Source organism: Hordeum vulgare, chromosome 7H (assembly GCF_904849725.1).
Source record: "Hordeum vulgare subsp. vulgare chromosome 7H, MorexV3_pseudomolecules_assembly, whole genome shotgun sequence".
Lineage (NCBI taxonomy): Eukaryota > Viridiplantae > Streptophyta > Magnoliopsida > Poales > Poaceae > Hordeum > Hordeum vulgare.
In genome coordinates this window covers 506692417-506707480 of record NC_058524.1, presented here as the reverse complement: position 1 = coordinate 506707480, position 15064 = coordinate 506692417, and positions in this window count along the sequence as shown.

Here is a 15064-nt window from a genome sequence, read left to right as displayed (position 1 = left end):
TGACAATAGTAAGCACATCATCAATTCTCCCTAAAGGTTTCTTTATGGAAGAATCAACAAGACAAACACCAAAAGAACATGGATCATAAGGTTTCCAATCAAGCATATCATACATTCTTTTGGGCATAACGGAAGCACGAGCTCCAACATCACACAATGCAAAGCAAGAGATATTATTCAATTTAATTTTGACCATAGGATCCCAACCATCTTCTAGTTTTCTAGGAATAGAAGTCTCTAGCTTGAGCTTCTCCTCCCTAGCTTTGATAAGAACATTGGTAATATGCTCGGTGAAGGCAATATTGAGTGTACTAGTGTGGGGGTCGTTAGCCATTCTTTGCAAAAAGGTGATAACTTCGGAAAGACTACAATTGCCAAAATCAAGATTATTACCATTAATCAAAGTGGTAGTAATGTCATCTAAGCTCATTCTTTTAGTAGTCTCTAAATTCAAAGGACCTTCTTGTCCTATAGTTGAGGTATTAGCATCACCATTAATAGGTCCATTAGGACTAGGAGTGTGATGGGTGTTAAAAGTTTTGAGATCCTCAACAACTTGTCTAGTAGCAATCGTAGTGTGTGTAGGAAGGCTCTTAATTCTCTCTTCCTATTCCTTTTCTCTAGCCCATCTATCATTAAGTTTGGCTAGAATTCTTATGTTCTCATTAATTTGGACTTGGATAGCATTCACGGGTGTAGTGTTCCTTTCCTCAAGTGGGGAAGTTCTAATTTTAAGCATCTCTACATCATGAGCTATGTTGTCCACCTTCAAAGAGAGACTATCTAATTTTTCTAGTTTCTCTTCTACATTCTTGTTGAAGGCTTTTTGAGAAGTGATAAAATATTTAAGCATCCTCTCTAATTCAGAAGTGGAGTTTTTGGTGCTAGGATAATTGTTGTTGTTCCCATAATTGTTGGATGGGAACGGTCTAGGATTGCTACCAAAATTACTCCTATAAGCATTGTTATTAAAGTTGTTCCTAGATATAAAATTAACATCAACTTGCTCTCTTTCTTGAGAAACCAAAGAATTTAAAGGAACATCATGAGGATCAATAGGAGTTTTCTTAGTAAGTAAATTCATGATCATGTCAACTGCTGACGTGCAATTATTCCTGACTTGATGCCTCCATGGCAACTGAGCCAGAAAAGAGCTCGTCCCCGATACTCAACAATTAACAAGTGTCTTGCAATGGCCCACCAATGCGTGGGATCACGGCAGTTTTCGAGGGTAGAGTATTCAACCCAAATTTATTGGTTCGCACGACGGGAAGTGAAAGAATATTCTCAAGTATTAGCAGTTGAATGCGTCAGATTCAACCACACCTGAAAGATTAGTATCTGCAAGCAAAGTGTCAGCAGCAAAGTAGTATGATAACAACGGTGCCAGAAATGATCTGTTGATGGCACACTATTCCTAACTGTTGTATCAATGGCGCCAGAAGTTGCCCGTGGACGGGAAATATTCTTTCCCGGCAACGGTGCGAGAAAAAGTATTGTAGCAGGTAGCAGCAGTGTAACTAGTAACAACAGTGGCAAGGAACAGCAGTAGTGACAACAGTAACAAGTAGCAACAGTAGCAAGTAACAATAGTAGCAAGTAGCAGCAGTAGCAAGTAACAGCAGTAGCAAGTAACAGTAACAACAACAGTAGTAACAGCAGCAGTGCAAAGCAAGTAACATCAGTAGCAAGTAACAGTAACAGCAACAGTAGTAACAGCAGCAGAGCAAAGCAAGTAACAGCAGCAGTGGGACAAACCCGTAGGCAATGGGTCGGTGATTCATCGGATGATATCCATCATGCAACAGTTATAACACGGAGAGATATGTGGCTAGCTCCCGTTCGTCAATGTGATGTAGGCATGCATTCCGTGTGTCATCATACGTGCTTAGGGAAAAGAACTTGCATGACATCTATTGTCCATCCCTCCCGTGGCAGCGGGGTCCAAAAGGATACTACGGGATATTAAGGTTCTCCTTTTAATAAAGAACCTTATTAAAAGGAGGGAAAACTAAAGTAAATCTATCATTTTTCTTCTAAGCAACAGGAAGTGAAAGCTTAAAACAGAGGCATGTGACTCTTTGATTCATCCATTTCATGGTCATCGAAAGAAATCCGTCAATGGGGTTGATCAAATCTTCATGACAAAACTTTCTCGAATCGCAAAAGAGAACGGAGAATTTTCGAATAGCCACTAAGTCACCTCAATGGGGATATGTATCTCCCCAACAAGCAAATCATACTTCATCTTGACACGAGGAATAGGGCATTCAAAGCTCCCAGTAAGAATCGATGACGTTTTTTCGATAGCATTGATGCAATGTACTTGATATCGTTTCTTCGGAAAGTGCACTGTATGCTCATTACCATTGACATGGAAAGTGACATTGGCTTTGTTGCAATCTTTAACAGCCCCTGCAGTGTTTAAAAAGGGTCTTCCGAGGATGACAGCCATGGCATCGTCCTCGGGAATATCCAAGATAACAAAGTCTGTTAAGATAGTGGTGTTAGCAACCACAACAGGCACATCCTCGCAAATGCCGACAGGGAAAGCAGTTGATTTATCGGCCATTTGCAGAGAAATTTCAGTGGGTGTCAACTTATCCAGTTCAAGTCTACGATAAAGATAGAGAGATATAACACTAACACCGGCTCCAAGGTCACATAAGGCAGTTCTTACGCAGTTTCCTTTAATGGAGCAAGGTATAGTGGGCACTCCAGGATCACCAAGTTTCTTAGGAGTTCCACCCTTGAAAGTGTAATTGGCGAGCATGGTGGAGATCTCTAGATCTGGTATCTTCCGTTTATTGGTCACGATATCTTTCATGTACTTGGCATATGGAGACATTTTTAGCATATCAATTAACCGCATCTGCAGAAAGACGGGTCTTATCATGTCAATAAAGCGCTCAAAATCCTCATCATCCTTTTCCTTGGATGGCTTAGGAGGAAAGGTCATAGGTCTCTGAACCCATGGCTCCCTTTCTTTACCATGCTTCCTAGCAGTGAAGTCATTCTTATCGTATCTCTTAGGTTGTGGGTTATGAGGATTAACCGTAGGTTCAATCTCCACATCCTTATCATTGCTAGGTTGAGCATTATTATGAACACCGATGTCCATATTGTCACCTGGTTCATGTTCATCACCAGATTGTGTTTCTGCATCAGACACAGAAATATCATTTGGTTCTTCAGGTGTGATGGTATTTGGTGAACTGACATGTAGGTTTCTATAATCCTTCTTCTTCTCCTTAGGATGACTGGGTGTATCATCATTAATTCCTTGAGAATCTTGATCAATTCTCTTAGGATGGCCTTCACGATACAAAGGTTCCTGAGTCATTTTGCCTCCTCTAGTAATGACTCTGACACAGTTGTCATTTAATTCATTGAGCAAGTCATTCAGAGCTTTAAGTACTTGTTCTACCTGAGTAGTAATCATAGAGGCATGTTTACTCAGAAGCTTCACATCATTGACATTTCTGTCTACACAAGCACTTAAATGACTAAGCATACGAGTACTTTGTTCCAAATGTCTGCTAACATAATCATTGAAACTCTGTTGTTTGGCAAAAAAGTTGTCGAATTCATCAAAGCATAGGCTAGGAGGTTTGTCAAAAGGAATATCACTCTCATGAAACCTACGTAGAGAATTCACTTCTACTACTTGTATCGGGCTATGGAGACCATGGATCTCTTCGATAGGTGGTAGATTTTTGACATCTTCAGATCTAATGCCTTTCTCTCGCATAGATTTCTTGGCTTCTTGCATATCTTCGGGACTAAGGAATAGAGTACCTCTTTTATTAGGAGTTGGCTTAGGAGGTGGTTCGGGAATAGTCCAAGCATTATCGTTGATCAAGATGTTATTCAATAGGATCTGAGCTTGTTCTATAGTTCGTTCCCTAAAAACACAACCGACACAACTATCTAGGTGGTCTCTAGAAGCATCGGTAAGTCCGTTATAGAAGATATCAAGTATCTCGTTCTTCTTAAGAGGGTGATCAGGCAAAGCATTCTGTAGCTGGATGAGCCTCCCCCAAGCTTGTGGGAGACTCTCTTCTTTGAGTTGAGCAAAGTTGTATATTTCCTGCAAGGCAGATTGCTTCTTATGGACAGGGAAATATTTCTCACAGAAGTAATAAACCATATCATGGGGACTACTCACACATCCAGGAGCAAGAGAAGTGAACCAGGCTTTAGCGTCATCCTTTAGAGAGAAAGGGAACATCTTAAGGATATAGTAGTAGCGGATCTTCTCCTCACTAGTGAAAAGGGTGGCCATATCGTGGAGTTTGGTAAGATGGGCTACGACCGTCGCAGACTCATAACCGCGGAAAGGATCAGATTCGACTAGAGAGATTATCTCAGGATCGAGAGAGAATTCATAATCCTTATCGGTGATAAAGATAGGTGAAGTGGCAAACTTCGGGTCGTATTTCATCCTAGCTTTCAGAGATTTTTCCTTCCACTTGAGAAGTAATTTCTCAGCGTCATAGGCATCCTTACACGCAAGAAAATCCTCAGCTATCTCTCCCTCCATAACATAACCCTCGGGTATATTAGGCAATTCATATCTAGGAGAGCTAAATCTAGCAGGAGCAAAAGCAGGTTCTATCTCAATAGTATCGGCAGTTTCAGAAGCATCACGAGCATTGGCAGTAACTCTAGCAATACGAGCATCAAGGAATACCCCTAGTGGCATATCAGGCAAAGTAGTATCTCTAGAAGTATCAAGCATAGCATCTCTAGCAGTATCAAGCATAACATCTCTAGCAGTATCAGGCATAGCATCTCTAGCATCATCAGGCAAAGCAGCATCAAGCATAGCATCTCTAGCAGTATCAGGCATAGCATCTCTAGCAGTATCAGGCATAGCATCTCTAGCAGTAGCATCATAAGCACCATCAAGCACAGGCGACATATCAAGATTTCTAGCAGGAGGTGGTGTCGCAAACTTACTCATAACTGAAGGTGAATCAAGTGCAGAGCTAGATGGCAGTTCCTTACCTCCCCTCATAGTTGAGGGAAAGACTTTGGTTTTTGGATCTTTCAGATTCTTCATAGTGATCAGCAGATATAAATCTCGAGTGACTCAGAGAATATAGTTATCCCTTCCTCGGCAACGGCGCCAGAAAAAGGTTGCTGACGTGCAACTATTCCTGACTTGATGCCTCCACGGCAACGGAGCCAGAAAAGAGCTCGTCCCCGTTGCTCAACAATTAACAATTGTCTTGCAATGGCCCACCAGCGCGTGGGATCGCGGCAGTTTTCGAGGGTAGAGTATTCAACCCAAATTTGTTGGTTCGCACGACGGGAAGTGAAAGAATATTCTCAAGTATTAGCAGCTGAATGCGTCAGATTCAACTACACCTGAAAGATTAGTATCTGCAAGCAAAGTGTCAACAACAAAGTAGTATGATAACAATGGTGCCAGAAACGATCTGTTGACGGGAGACTATTCCTAACTATTGTATCAATGGCGCCAGAAGTTTCCCGTGGACGGGAAATATACTATCCCGGCAACGGTGCGAGAAAAAGTATTGTAGCAGGTAGCAGCAGTGTAACTAGTAAAAGCAGTGGCAAGGAATAGCAGTAGTGACAACAGTAACAAGTAGCAACAGTAGCAAGTAATAGCAGTAGCAAGTAGCAGCAGTAGCAAGTAACAGTAACACCAACAGTAGTAACAAGAGCAGAGCAAAGCAAGTAACAGCAGTAGCAAGTAACAGTAACAGCAACAGTAGTAACAGCAGCAGAGCAAAGCAAGTAACAGCAGCAGTGGGACAAACTCGTAGGCAATGGGTCGGTGATTCGTCGGATGATATTCATCATGCAACAGTTATAACACGAAGAGATATGTGGCTAGCTCCCGTTCGTCAATGTGATGTAGGCATGAATTCCGTGTGTCGTCATACGTGCTTAGGTAAAAGAACTTGCATGACATCTATTGTCCATCCCTCCCGTGGTAGCGGGGTCCAAAAGGATACAACGGGATATTAAGGTTCTCCTTTTAATAAAGAACCGGACCAACGCATTAGCACTTGGTGAACACACGAACTCCTCAAACTATGGTTATCACCGGGAGTGGTTCCGGTTATTGTCACTCCGGGGTTGCCGGGTCATAACACATAGTAGATAAATACAGCTTGCAAGATCTGATCTAAAACACACATATATTGGTGACAACATAATAATTTGAGATCTGAAATCAAGGCACTAGTGACAAGCAGTAAGCATGGCAAATTAGTAGCAACATCAATCTCAGAACATAGTGGATACTAGGGAACAATCCCCATCAAAACTAACTCGATTACATGATAGATCTCATCCTACTCATTACCGCCCAGCGAGCCTACGAATATATTACTCACGAACGATGAAGAGCTTCATGGAATTGGAGAGGAAACAAGGTTGATGATAACGATGGCGACGATTTCCCCTCTCCGGAGCCCAAAACGGACTCCAGATCTGCCCTCCAGATGAAGAACAGGATGTGGCGGCGCTTCCGTATCGCAAACGCGATGAAATCTTCTCTCCTGATTTTTTTCGGGATGAAAGGGAATAAATAGAGCTGGAGTTGGGGGCGGCAGAGCCACGTGGGCCCCACAAGCTTGGTTGCCGCGACCAGGGGGCGCGGCAACAGGGCTTGTGGCCCACTGGCCCGTCTCCTCCGGTGGATCTTTGCGCAGGTATTTTTCATATTTTCCAGAAATATTCTCCGTAAATTTTCAGGATGTTCCGAGAACTTTCATTTCTACACAAAAACAACACCATGGTAATTCTGTTGAAAACAGCGTCAGTCCGGGTTAGTTCCATTCAAATCGGGCAAATTAGAATCCAAAACAAGGGCAAAAGAGTTTGGAAAAGTAGATACGATGGAGACGTATCATCAACCTTATCATTAAGGGAGGAGATCTCCTCAACGGAGTTTACCTTCCTACCTGTTGCAGCTCTCTTAGTGTGCCATTGAAAATAATTTGTCATCATTTCATACAATAGCTTTGTGGCAGCGCCAAGTGTAGTTGACATAAAGGTTCCTCGGGCGGCCGAGTCTAAGAGATTCCGCAAGGTAAAGTTCAATCCTGCATAGAAAGTTTGGATAACCATCCAAGTAGTGAAACCATGTGTAGGGAAATTCTTAACAAGACATTTCATACGTTCCCAAGCTTGAGCAACATGTTCATTATCAAATTGTCTAAAATTCATAATGTTATTCCTCAACTGGATAATCTTAGTAGGCGGGTAATACTTCCCAATAAAAGCAGCTTTGCACTTATCCCAAGAATCTATGCTATTCCTAGGCAAAGATTGAAGCCACACTTTAGCTCCTCCTCTCAAGGAGAAAGGAAAAAGCTTAAGTTTAACAATATCACCATCTACTTCTTTATATTTTTGCATATCACCGAGCTCAACAAAATTGTTCAAGTGCAAGGCAGCATCATCGCGATCACCGGAGAATTGATCTTTCATAACAAGGTTCAGTAAAGCGGGTTTAATCTCATAGGACGTGGCTCCAGTGGCGGGATCAGCAATAGGAGTGCGGATAAAGTCATTGTTGTTGTGACTAGTGAAGTCACACAACTTGGTGTTCTCAGTGGAACCCATAGCAGCGGCAACAAGCAAGAACGAAGCAACTATTTTTTTGTGGTTTTTGGTATAAGACTTTAAAGCAAAAACTAAAAATACAACTAACAAGACTAAAAAGCAAAGGTAAAGGATAGCGTGCAACTCCCCTATCTTGAAGACTGGAGTCCCCGGCAACGGCGCGAGAAAACTTTAATTGATGTCGGGATGATGTATATACTTCTCGCTCCTCATTGGTTACCCCATGTGGAAGGTTGAGATGTAGTCAACATCAAGTTTTCCCTTACAGTGAGACTGTAAGGTTTATCGAACCGGTAGGACTCCTAGGATTAACAAGTAGGTGTCTTCCACCCTAGCGCTAACAGAAGACGTGGACCTACACACACAACAAATAACTTTGCTCCCAACGAGTACAGAGAGGTTGTCAATCTCTTCGGCCTAGTAGTTTGCAAAGGATCAAAACACAAGCGGGAAAAGTGATAGTGATTGCAATGGAAAAGTAAATGAAAACGGTAATGATGGAGGTGTAAACAATGATGATGATATGGACCGGGGTCACATGATGTTCACTAGTGATGTATCTCTCCCAAAAGATGATAAAAAACTATGCTTGGGTAAACAAATCACACTTGGGCAATTAACAGAATTATGAACGCACCACAATGCTAATTATGCTACTTGATAGTTAGAGGTTCAGTAGTAATGGGCAATACGCCAAGACAAGTAGATTGTTTATTCATCAGCATCTACTTACTAATCATCCACCTTGAGATATCTATCCAGAACATCTCGCCGGTATTAAGTTGCGAGCCCCACCCAAAGTGTAAACTCAAAGCAACGGACAACTGCATGAACGAACTATGGGTAAGGTAAACAATCCTTTCAACCATGGTCACAAGCACCGTTGTTTTCTCCCTGGTGGCAATAGCACATCCCCTATACTCATGGTTCTGTCACTCAAGCTAGACATCAAGGGGCATGAACCCACAAACATGCATAACGCCCCCTCTTGGTGTTACAATCTATTACTCGGCCAGAGCAATAAATAGCTACGGAGAACATGCAACTAAGGAACATAATATAAAAGGATAATCAAATATATAACTCATAACAATCTGAACATAATCTCATAATCCAATGGATCCCAACAAACCGAGCATAGCAATAGCAAGAGAATTACATAGATGCCTTGATCATGTAGGGCAACTCATAAGGACTAACCATTGAAGCACAAGATTGGAGAGAAGACATCACATAGCTACTGGTCATGGACCCATGGTCCAAGGAGGACTACTCACGGCACGTCCGGGAAGCATCCATGGCGGCGGAGAAGCTCACGGAGGTCAATCCTCCCTCTGGCAAGGTGCAGGGAAGAGGTCTCCTGACGCTCCCGACCTCGGAAGCGCTACGGCGGCGGAACGATGGAGAAATTTACGATTCTAGAAGTTGTGGAAGGGTTTCCTCTTGGAGGACTAAATATAGGCCAAAGGAGGGCACCGGAGGAGGTGGGCCCCACTCAAGCGGCCTCGTGGTGCGGTCCAGGGGCAGGCCGCGCCAGCAGGTCGCCTGTACGGCCCCTGGCCCCACTCTGGCCCATCTTCGGCGATCTGGAAGCTTCCGTTTCGCTGATTTTTTATATATTTTTCCTGGAATTTTTCGGGATTCAGAAAATTGGGTAAAAGCCCCTGCAAAATAGACAACAACAGACATAAATTGGCACTGGATGCACTGAGTTAGTAGGTTAGTCCAAATATATGTAAAATGATATAGAAGTTTTGCAAAACGTATAACAATGTCACCCAAAAGATCATGGAACAAGCATAAATTATAAATACGTTTGGGACGTATCAACGTGCTCGAGACATTGAGGAATCTTCTAGTGCCCACCTGGTACAGAAGAAGAATTTCCATCTTCTAGTGCCCCTTTGGCATCATTTCTATCAATGTGCACACGGTGTTATACTTTCCATCCAAGGCTCCAAGGATCTTCTTGATGATGAATTGTTCGGCCATCTCTTCACTTCCTAAGCCGACAATCTCATTTCTGATGAGAGCAAGCCTAGAGTACATTTCAGCGAATCCTTCACCATCCTTCACTTGAACTTTTCATGTTGACTTTGTAGCACATCCAACTTGGATTCCCTAACGAATTTGGTTCCTTCGTGCATATCAACCAAAGTATCCCAAATTTCCTTTGTATTCCCAAGACGACTTATCTTGTAGAATTTGTCAGGGCGTAGAAAGTTGAATAAAATGTCGTATGCTTGAGCGTTGTATTGCAATGCTACGGCAACAAAAGTCCTTTCCCGGCAATGGTGCCAGAAATCCTTTTGTCGTCTCTTGAGCTTGCGTTGGTTTTTCCCTTGAAGAGGGAAGGGTGATGCAGCTCAGGAGCAATAAGTATTTCCCTCAGTTTGAGAACCAAGTTATCAATCCAGTAGGAGAATCTCTTCAAGTCCAGAGTACCTGCACAAACACAAAAGGGCTTGCACCCAACGCTATAAAGGGGTTGTCAATCCCTTCAAGATTGATTGCAAAGTGAGATCTGAAGGCAGAAAGTGCAACGAAGAAAAAGTGTAAGGCTGAAAATATGGTGTGGAGTAGACCCGGGGGCCATAGTGTTCACTAGAGGCTTCTCTCAAAATAGCAAATATCACGGTGGGTGAACAAATTACTGTCGAGCAATTGATAGAACCGCGCAAAGTCATGACGATATCTAAGTCAATGATCATACATATAGGCATCATGTCCGAGACAAGTAGACCGATACTTTCTGCATCTACTACTATTACTCCACACATCGACCGCTATCCAGCATGCATCTAGTGTATTGAGGTCATGACGAACAGAGTAACGCCTTAAGCAAGATGACATGATGTAGAGGGATAATCTCAAACCAATGATGAAAACCCCATCTTTTTACCCTTGATGGCAACAACATGATGCGTGCCTCGCTACCCCTTCTATCACTGGGTGAGGTCACCGCACGGTATGAACCCAAAACCAAGCACTTCTCCCATTGCAAGAATCATAGATCTAGATGGCCAAACAAAACCCACAACTCGAAGAGAATTACAAGGATATGAAATCATGCATAAGAGAGATCAGAAGAAACTCAAATAAGATTCATAGATAATCTGATCATAAATCCACAATTCATCGGATCTCGACAAACACACCGCAAAAGAAGATTACATCGGATAGATCTCCATGAAGATCATGGAGAACTTTGTATTGAAGATCCAAGAGAGAGAAGAAGCCATCTAGTTACTAGCTATGGACCCGTAGGTCTATGGTGAAGTACTCACGCATCATCGGAGAGGTCATGGTGTTGATGAAAAGCCCTCCGTATCCGAATCTCCCCTCCGGCAGGGCACCAGAACGTGCCCCAGATGGGATCTTGCGGCGGCAGAAAAGTACTTTCGATGATCTCCTGATTTTTTATGGGATTTTAGGGAATATATAGGCGGAAAACCTAGGGCAGAGGTCACCCAGGGAGCCCACAAGCCACGGGGCGCGGGCTCTCCTGGCCACGCCATGAGGACTTGTGGAGTCCCTGCAGGCCCCTTGCCCTGATTCTCCGGCTTCCCGATCTTTTTCTGTTTCGGAAAAAATATTTTTGGCAGTTTCATTCCGTTTAGACTCCATTCAAAATCCTCCTCTGAAAGGGGTCAAAAACATGGAAAAAATAGGAACTGGCACTTGGCACTGAGTTAATAAGTTAGTCCCAAAAAATATATAAAATGCATGCAAAACATCCAAAGTTTGACAAGATAATAGCATGAAACCATCAAAAATTATAGATATGTTGGAGACGTATCAAGCATCCCCAAGCTTAACTCCTGCTCGTCCTCGAGTAGGGAAGTGATAAAGACTGAATTTTTGATGTGGAATGCTACCTAGCATAGTTGTCCTTTGCAACTTCTTTCACGTGACATGAATGTTTAGATCCGTAAGATTCGAAACAATAGTTCGCTATTGACATGAAAACAATAATACTTCAAGCAAACTAGCAAGGTAATCATGAACTTTCAAAATAACAAGGCCAAGGAAAGTTATCCCTACAAAATCATATAGTCTGGCTATGCTCCATCATCCTCACACAACTAATGTAAATCATGCACAACCCCGGTATTGGCCAAGTAATTGTTTTCGCACTCTTACTTTCTCAAACCTTTTAAAACTATCACGCAATACATGAGCGTGAGCCATGGATACAACACTATAGGTGGAATAGAGTGTGGTGGTGGTTGTGAGACAAAAAGGAGGAGATGGTCACATTGACTCAGCGTATCAAAGGGCTATGAAATGCCCATTAATAGATATCAAAGTGAATGAGTAGGGATTGCCATACAAGGGATGCACTAGAGCTATAAGTATGTGAAAGCTCAAAAGGAAAACTAGTGGGTGTGCATCCAACTTGCTTGCTCACGAAGACCTAGGGCAATTTGAGGAAGCCCATCATTGGAATATACAAGCCAAGTTATATAATGAAGATTCCCACTAGCATATGGTAGTGACAAAGCAAGAAGCTCTCAATCATGAAGAACATGGTGCTATTATGAAGCACAAGTGTGGAAAAAGATAGTAGCATTGTCCCTTCTCTCTTTTTCTCTCTTCTTTTTTTTTTGGGGCTCTTAGGCCTCTTCTTTTTTTCTCTTTTTTTTTATTTTTGGGCTCTTTGGCCTCTTTTTTTTTGCTCACATGGGACAATGCTCTAATAATGATCATCACACTTTTGTTTACTCACAGCTCAAAGCTTAGAACGGTGATGACTCTATAGGAAATGCCTCCGGCAGTGTATCGGGATGTGCAACGATCTAGCTTGGCGTATGACGTTGAAACATCTCGCTAGCTATCTTACGATCATGCCATGGAAATATGAGAGTGACGGCACAAGTCATGAGACGGAAAGGTGGGAGTTGCATGGCAATTTATCTCGGAATGGCTATGAAAATGCCATAGTAGGTAGGTGTGGTGGCTGTTTTGAGGAAGGTGTATGGTGGGTTTGTGCACCGGCGAAAGTTGCGCGGCACTAAAGAGGCTAGCAATGGTGAAAGGTGAAACTGCATATATACCATGGACTCACATTAGTCATGAAGAACACACAGACTTGTTGCGAAAGTTTTTATTAGTAATCGAAACAAAGTGCTAAACGCATACTCCTAGGGGAAGGGTTGGTAGGTGTTAACCATCGCGTGATCCCGACCTCAACACAAAGGATGACAATCAATAGATCAATTATGCTCCGACTTCCTAACATAGCGGTTCAACACACGTGCATGCTATGAGAATCACTAACTTCAACACAAGTATTTCTAGATTCACAACACCCTACTAACATAGCTCTTAATATTACCAAATCCACGTCTCAAAACTAATATAGAGGAATCAAGATTTCTCTTTCTACTCAATGCACATGAAGATGGAGGTTTTGTATCCTCTTTGGGTACCAATCACCTTTGTGAATACTTTCATATCATAAGCCAACTACGAAGTTACACACCGCCGTGCTCTAAAAGATATAAGTGAAGCACATAGAGCAAAATTATCTAGCTCAAAAGATATAAGTGAAGCACTATGAGCATTCTACCAAAATCACGATGAGTGCATGTCTCTCTCTCAAAAAGGTGTGCAGAAAGGATGATTGTGACACAACAAAAAGAAAAGACTCCTACGATACAAGACGCTCCAAGCAAAACACATATCATGTGGTGAATAAAAATATACCTCCAAGTAATGTTACCGATGGATTGAAGACGAAAGAGGGGATGCCTTCCCGGGGCATCCCCAAGCTTAGGCTTTTTGGTGTCCTTGAATTTGGCTTGGGATGCCTGGGGCATCCCCAAGCTTGAGCTCTTTCCACTCTTTATCTCATCGTCCATGGGAACATCACCCAAAACTTGAAAACTTCACAACACAAAACTTAAATAGAAACTCGTGATAACATTAGCACAAGAAAAACAAACTACCACCTCTTTTGGTACTGTAGCAAACTTTAATTCTATCTATATTGGTGTTGGGCTACTGTATTCTCACTTTTCCAAGGCTAGTACCCCCGATACTAACCATAGTTTCATAAAAACAAGCAACCAACTCAACAAAAACAGAATCTGTCAAAAACAGACTAGTCTGTAGCAATCTGTATACTTCGTATACTTATGGTACCCAAAAAATCTGAAAAGTTACGACTGCCTGGGCAAAAGGCATATCAACCAGCAGCAAAACGAATTAACTCAAAAGCTCTTTCTGAATAAAAATGAAAAATCATCTCGTGAGCGAAAAGTTTCTGTCTTTTTCCAGCAGGATCAAACAACCATTACCAAGACTAGTCATAAAGGTTTTGCTTGGCTCAAACACAAAAAGAAACACAAAAAAACACAATCACAACATAATTATGATGGTGTGGACGCAACAAAACATAAAAAAAAGATAAATTCATTGGGTTGCCTCCCAACAAGCGCTATTGTTTAACGCCCTTAGCTAGGCATAAGGATTTCAATGATGCTCACATAAAAGACAAGAATTGAAGCACAACGAGAGCATCATAAAGCACGTGAAAATCACATCTAAGTCTAACATATTTCCTATGCATAGGCATTTTATAGGAGAACAAATTGACAAGACAACCAATAGTTACCAAATGCAAGGAAGAAGAAAGAGACAATAGCAATCTCAACATAACGAGAGGTAATTTGGTAACATGAAAGTTTCTACCACAATATTTTCCTCTCTCATAGCAATTACATGTGGGATCATAATCAAATTCAACAATATAGATATCACAAAGGATATTCTTTTCATGATCCACATGCATGCAAAGTTGACGCTCTTCAAAAATAGTAGGATTATCATCAACTAAAGTCATGACTCCTCCAACCCCACTTTCAATATTATTGCAAATATCATATTCATCATGAGGCTTAAACAAATTTTCAAGATCATAAGAAAAAGCATCGCCCCAATCATGATTATTGCAACAAGTAGTGGACATAGCAATACTAGCATCCCCAAGCTTAGAGTTTTGCATATTTTTAGCATGATTGTCATTAATAGAATTTATAATGAAATCATTGCAATCATGCTTTTCATTCAAGGAGCCCTCGTGAATCACTTCCTAAATTTCTTTATCACGATTTTCAGATTCACGCATCTCAAGCAAAACTGCATAGAGAAAGTCAAGTGCACTCAACTCACTAGCAATTGGTTCAACATAATTGGATCTCTTAAAGAGATTAGCCAGTGGATGAGGATCCATATCACTAGATTTTCAGCAAGCGAAGATGCAAGCATATTGAAGGCACATAGCACACAAGCAAAGGAAAGGCAAGCGAAAGAAAGGGCGAACAAAAAAGGCAAACAAAAAGGCAAATGTTTTTGTAATTTTTTGTTTTTTAGAAGTGGGGGAGAGGAAAACGAGAGGCAAAAAAGTAAATGCAATAGATGAGTTTGCACACTTACTTGGATGAGTTCTTGACTT